This window comes from Eptatretus burgeri, chromosome 12, assembly GCF_056783735.1.
Source record: "Eptatretus burgeri isolate ZD-2024b chromosome 12, Ebu_testis_v1, whole genome shotgun sequence".
NCBI classification, from domain to species: domain Eukaryota; kingdom Metazoa; phylum Chordata; class Myxini; order Myxiniformes; family Myxinidae; genus Eptatretus; species Eptatretus burgeri.
The window spans coordinates 46,906,880-46,913,573 of NC_140972.1; the positions used below are offsets into that span (position 1 = coordinate 46,906,880).

At 38.7% G+C, this 6,694-nt stretch overlaps 1 protein-coding gene across 4 annotated transcripts in view; it reads right to left on the bottom strand.

The window, feature by feature from the left end:
* Positions 1-3,838: 3,838 nt before the first annotated feature.
* Positions 3,839-6,694, bottom strand: part of QKI (QKI, KH domain containing RNA binding) — an 81,615-nt gene continuing 78,759 nt past the window's right edge. For all 4 annotated transcript variants that reach the window (XM_085850378.1, XM_085850377.1, XM_085850376.1 and 1 more), the window contains one exon: positions 3,839-6,694. This exon is cut by the window's right edge and continues 314 nt beyond it. The gene's annotated coding sequence lies outside the window, so the exon portion shown is untranslated.

Consider the following 6,694-nt stretch of genomic DNA (forward strand, 5'->3'; position numbering starts at 1 on the left):
GGAACATGTTTTAAAACCTGGCAAATGTCAGTCTTTCCTTGTCACTCTGAAAGGCTCATCAAACAAACCCACCTCTCCATTTTAATTGTCAGCAATATTGTGTGGCTCACCCTGAATGAGGTTCAGTCTCTTGAACTTGTTGGCCTCACCATCAGCTTTGACTTCTCCTGGGCTGACCAGAGAGCAAACCTAACCTCTAAAGCCAGCTGCAGATCCTCCGTCTATAGGCAACCTCCATTTTTCCAAGTCAACATATTGTTGTATCAGATATATACAACATATCTGAAAAATCAGAGCAACTCACAGCAAACAATGCCTTTGTCCATAGCTCAATGGAGTACTGCCTTCCCCTGTGGGCGAGTGCTCTAGCATCACTTTTTTCCCTCCTGGAGTCTGTAGAATCCAAAGCTCTCAAGATTGTTGGTATCTCTGGAGCTGAAGGCCTTTTGCTCTCTCATCGCAGACAGGTCAGTGGCATCTGTTTTTTTTCTTGCTTATCCTCTGGTCAAGCACTATATGCTTTCATGGTTGTCCAACCATTCTCAGAAACTCCTGGGTGCAGACGTTCTTCCAGTAACCCTTCCTCGTTCAAGCCCTAAAAACCAGGCTAACTGCACTGCACAATTCTCTTCTTCGTCTTTTCTCCTGTTTGTGGAACCACCTTCCTCAGGTTCTTCAATCCGAATTTTCCCTTCAGGGCTTTTCAAGTTGGCGATGCACCACAATCTCAAGTCATCTTCCATCCTTATAGGGAATCGTTTCTACCCCCATAACCCAACATAACCTAACCCAAACATCTTGCAGACTAATGTGTTTCCTTCTCTCCTCTCTCCTTTTTGTTAATTCCATCGTTTATTGTGCCCAATGGTTACCTCACCATCAGTTCATTGCCTTTTTACCTCTGCCACCGAATATGTGCAGAGGTTGGTTATGTTTTCACCTTTGTTTGTCTGTCTGTCTATGTGTGAACAGGATGTCTCAATGTTATGGATAGATTTGGACAAAACTTGGTGCACAGGTTGGGTGTGTGACAATGATGAAATGATTAGATTTTGGTGAAGATCTAGATCTGGATTTGAAAATTTTTTAATTTTTACAGTGATTCTTTACCATTGAGAGATAGGGCCAAAACGATATAGAACATGATATCTCAAATAGTTGACGGACTTGGTGGACAGGTTGGTTGTATAACAAAGACAAATGAATTTGATTTTGGTAAAGATCCGGATCTGGAAACGAGTATTTTTTAAATTTTTTAAGTGATTCTTCACCATTGAGAGATAGGGCCCAAACAAACATACTGTATTGCACGATATCTCAAACAGTTGTGCAGATTCGGACTAAACTTGGTGGGTGTATTGGGAAGGTGACAATAACAAGCCTCTTAGGTTTTTGGTTAAGGTACCGATGCAGGTGAGGCCTGCATCTGTTCAGGTGAGGCCAGACAGTGCAAACTATATTGTGCGAAAATGGCAGGTGCAAGATGATAGAAGCTGCAGTCCCAATCCTGCATTGGCTCAGGATATTGGTCATTTTGATGACTACCTGGAGATGATGGTATCTCCCAGCAGCAACCTGAACGACCAAACAGCCTTTTTCAGGACAGCACTGCTTGCTTCGAAATAGGAGAGGGACCTGGAAGAGATGGCCCAAATAAATGCTTGTCTCCCTACTACCCAGTTGGCCAGCCACAGTCAACGGGCATCTTCAGAGGTGGTAGAAACACAAGAAAAAGGAAAACGTGTACCCCAATCCTCGCTTTCAAAAGGTGGGAAAGAAAAAAACCCACTTGCAATTCGTCTGTTGGAACTTTCAAACAATAGCAGCCGACCTCAAGGACGCTCAGCCTTAGTTGCTCATGAACAAGCAAGACTAGACATTGACAGCAGCTCTGAGTGAGGTATGCTTTTCAGGACAAGGCAGCCTGATGGAACACAGTACTGGTTGTACCCTCTGCTGGTCAGGCAGACGGCAGGCAGAGCGTTGCCTCTTAGGTGTCGGCTTTATGCTGAATAATTCTATTGCCTCCAAACTGCAAAACCTACCAATTAGGTTGCAACAGTTGTGTGTGATTATCAAGCATGGAAAAATATATTCGGAAGACATGGAATTGGAAACTTCAACTTGAGCAGCCGCCTTCTTCTGGAACTCTGTGAGGAGGCACTTTTCAGTAACCAACTCCCAATTTCAGCAGAACGACCACTACAAGATAACTTGGATGCATTCCAGCTCTCGGTATTGGCACCTCATAGATTACATCTTGGTGTGCCAGCAGGACTTTGGGGATGTCCTACACACCAGAGACATGCCTAGTGCTGTGCTGAATGCCATACTGACCACCAGCTCGTCTGTTCTCAGTTGTCCTTTCACTTCAAGCCCCAGCCCAAGCAAAACCTTCCTTGCAGCAAAGTTTCAAACAACTCTTTAAAAACCCAAACCCAAGCAGCAAATGCCTCATCTGTTGCGCTTTGGAAACACATGAGGTCAGTAATCCTGAATACTACCAAATAGGTCATCTGGATCAGTTGCAGGAAGAATCAGGAATGGTTTGATGAAAATGACCAAGAAATCCAAGCCTTGTTTACAAAGAAAAGATCTCCTCACCAAGCCGCTCTATTTCAGCCAACTAGTTATGAAAGAAGATAGCCTATCGCCATGCATGAAACATCCTCCAAAAATGCTGCATGACTTCCAAAATGATGAGTGGACTGTTCATGCAGAAATAACAGAAATGTATGCTGACATTGGTGACACCAGAAACTTCTATGAAGCAATAAATCTGCTTATGGTCCCACCTTTCAGACTCAGAGCCCTCAGAGAAGCTCTGATGGTCAAGCCCTGTCTTGGATTGCTGGTCAGAGCACTTTCATACTCTCCTCAGTGCTGACCGAACAATAGATGATACTGCCATTAATCATATTCAACTGAATGTAAAGGTTGAACTGGACGAGTGTCCCACAATACAAGAAACCACCACTGCTATCAACCTGATGAAAAACAACAAAGCCTTTGGAATTGATGGAATTCCACCCAAAGCTTTGAAATAAAGTGGTCTGGTATGACACTTCAAACTCCACTAATTATTTGTAGCCTGCTAGGAGCAAGGTAAAATTCTACAAGATCTGTGAGATGCCAACACCAACATCATATAGGTCATTCTCTTGCAGACTCATTTGGATGGATGACAATCGCCTGCCCAAGGCTGTGCTGAATGGGGAGTTGAGCAATGGAAAACGTGATAGAGGGGCTCCATATAAACATTTCAATGATTCACCAAAGAAATACCTCTCGATCTACAATATCAACCATCAACTGTGGGAAACACAGCCTGCAGATCGTGCTGCCTGGTGACTTCATATCAAAAGTGCAACAGTCCACTTTGAAAACCAGCAGATGGCCAGCATCGAGGAGATGAGGAGAAGGAAAGACCGACCCCCACCCATCAACAATCAAACGTAAATGTGCAGCCATTGCGGCAGGGCCTGCCTCTCCATAATTGATCTTGTCAGCCACCTCCCAGCCTGCATTGCCAACCACTTTCCTAATATCTTCTTATGCGAATAACTGCCAACAACAACAAAAGTTATACATCTACACTCCGTCTGTGACTAAAAAGGAAATGCACTCCAATGTACTGTGCCAATTGTTTGGTTGCTTTTGACTTTGTGACCGGTTCTGTGTTGCATTTAACACAGGTGGTTTTTACATAAGAGTTCACTGGCTTTAATCAAATAAGGAGTGTTAAGGCAACGGCAAGATGCCATTGCTGAACAGATCATGGAGAAAATGTAATGAATCAAACAATAAAAGGATGAATAAAGACACAACGATTGCATGATATTTTCACTTTTATACTTTATTTAAGGCTTAAATTTACTTTTGTTTGCTATTTACATTACACATTGCCTTGGCAGTAAGAGAAGAGGGTGGGAAGTGGAGAAAGGAAAAATAGGTTGGGGGGGGGGGGGAGGGTTGGAGTTGAAGAAAGGAAAGAGGGGATGTGGAAGGGAAGGGAAGAAGTGTAAGGAAGAAGATATATAGGAGTGGAGAAAAGAGAAAAGGAGAAGATTCAGACATAATACAGAGAGAAAACAAACGCAAGATAAAAACATAGTTTCCATTTCTTTCCATAACACCATATCGCTTTTCTCACATTATTATAATAGTCCACTTGTTAATAAACAAGTCTTTTCATTATACAACCCACCTGTATGCATACAAATCATTATTTTCCCCCCAAAATAAATTCCCAACAACAATACTCAATTTTCCATTGCAACATTATCAACAGAAACTTCAATTATTTGCATTCATCTGGATTTCACATTGAAACCTGGTTCAAAAAGGTATACCAAAACCTCCACCTCCACGACGTACTAAAAAAAAAATTTTACTCCAAAATACTTGTTCATCTGCTTGAAAATGTTTTGCCAAAATATAATTTATGATATGAATGTTTCAGTCGCTTGAATCGATGTCAAGGTTTAAATTATCAAATCAATTAAGTTAAATGACTTTTTAAAATCAACTTAAGTGACTCAAGAAGTTAAATCACTTAATGTTTTTGCCTTAAAGTAGTTTTGCCAAGTACTTTATTTTACTTTATTTTTGTCAAGATACTTGAGTTTCTATCTAAAGCACCTCAATTACCATATTGTATGGTTAGTTCCTGAATGCTTAAGGTTTGATCAATACATTTTATTTTGTTGGATTTTACTGTTATATAGGCTTTGGGTGCTTTGTTGACTTTTCAATAAACATATCATTTCATTCCACAGCTCCACTGACTTCTTATACTCCATTTAGATTAACAGCTAGACACAAATGTGTACTGATTTTATCAAAGGATCACAGGTAAGCCACAACCACAGGTTAATCCAAAAACCAAAAGTTACTGTCAAGCAGTTAATAAAATTTGTCACTGAATTTATCAGAAAACAAACAAACAAATAAACAAAACTGTAATTAAAAATGTAAATAAAATCAACAATCATTAATAAACCATATAGATTCTTTAAAAGAGTTAGTAAACTTAGTCAAAGAAGTATATTTGATAAATGATTAGCATAATATTAGCTTCAATTATTCTAATTAATCACTTAGTTTATTTTTAAAACTGTTAAAAAAAAGTCAGTCCAACTTACAAGGCTGGGTTTGAGAGTAATAAACAAAGTGTTTATGACTCACAAAGTCATAAACACATCTGTGCTTGTGTTTATGACTGAAGTTATGATTATAGATTCCAGGTGATTCACATGGTACTGACATTCACTACAAAGTGATTGTGTTTGCAATTTCTAAAATTGCATGGGTCTTCCTTAGATTCTGATTTAAAGTCCACAGAGAATTCTTTCATAATACAAATTAAGTCACAGGTAAGACAAGGTGACATGGTGACATCATTTTTTCATGTGCCATTGTGCTTTTTCTGCTGACATTTTTCTCATAATCTCCAAGACTGTCAAATTTGGTGAGTTTAAGATGCCACCGGTGGTCACAAAAGCAAAATGAACAAAACCATATTAATATGTAACAAATGGAAAATGGTCGCATGTCAAATGACATGACGCTTATAATTGCCAACTCATTTTATCAATCGCAGACACAATCACAAATTACAACCATGCAAGCTAAATGTTAATTACAGCAATATGAGATAGGTGTCTTTAATGTTTACTTAATGGTGTATATAAATCATGTCCACTATTTTGTTATCAATGTCATTCATTAATTATGTTACAATGGGAGATCAGTAAGTCCATAGCTTTTTATAAAAAGTTCCAATTGACTGATAAAAAAATTTCAAACAGGAAGTTTAACAAAACAAATCATGTTTATCTTACCTTTCATTACTTCATTATTATTTCACAGACTTACTGATAACCCCTTCAGGATTGTTAACACATTCAATACATGGGTTAAGAACTGACAATTTAAGGCACAGACGTTATACAACTTGGTTTAGAATTGACAACCAGCATGCTGAATTATCAGAGCACATTCAAACACAGCTGTGTTCTTTATCCACCATGAGACAATACAAATGTATTAATCGGATCCTACAAAGATGTACTGGATTCTATAATCTGATTCTCTTCATCATAGACCTTTGATAGTTGTAGTATACAATTAGTCCACACTACGCTAATGATTACGCATCACCATGCTAATTTATACACAAAATTAAGTAAATTGTTCATTCTATAAAAGCAATTTCGTTTTGAATCATTTGCGTGCATTTATTTGCTCCTAAGTCTTTTTTGCAGTTGTTCATGCAACAAAAAAAAGAAAAAAAAAGATTCGATTTCTACTTTTTCTAATCATGTAATTAGTAGATGAGTATATTTATCATGAAAATAATCACACCAAAAATTAGAGCATTTTGAAAATGAAGTCAACAAGAGTGAAAAAAAAAGATTTCTTTTGTTATGACAGGCTTTTCAACTCCCAATAAAGACTTTTCAATATTCCATAATTTCATACATCTTTTAGCTCTCAATTTGTTGAAACCCCTTTGTTCCAATGTTCAACATCGTTCTCAAGCAATCATTCATATTGGGCTATTGGAAAGTGAGAGAGAGAGAGAGAGAGAGAGAGAGAGAGAGAGAGAGAGAGAGAGAGAGAGAGAGAGAGAGAGAGAGAGAGAGAGAGAGAGAGAGAGAGAGAGAGAGAGAGAGAGAGAGAGAGAGAGAGA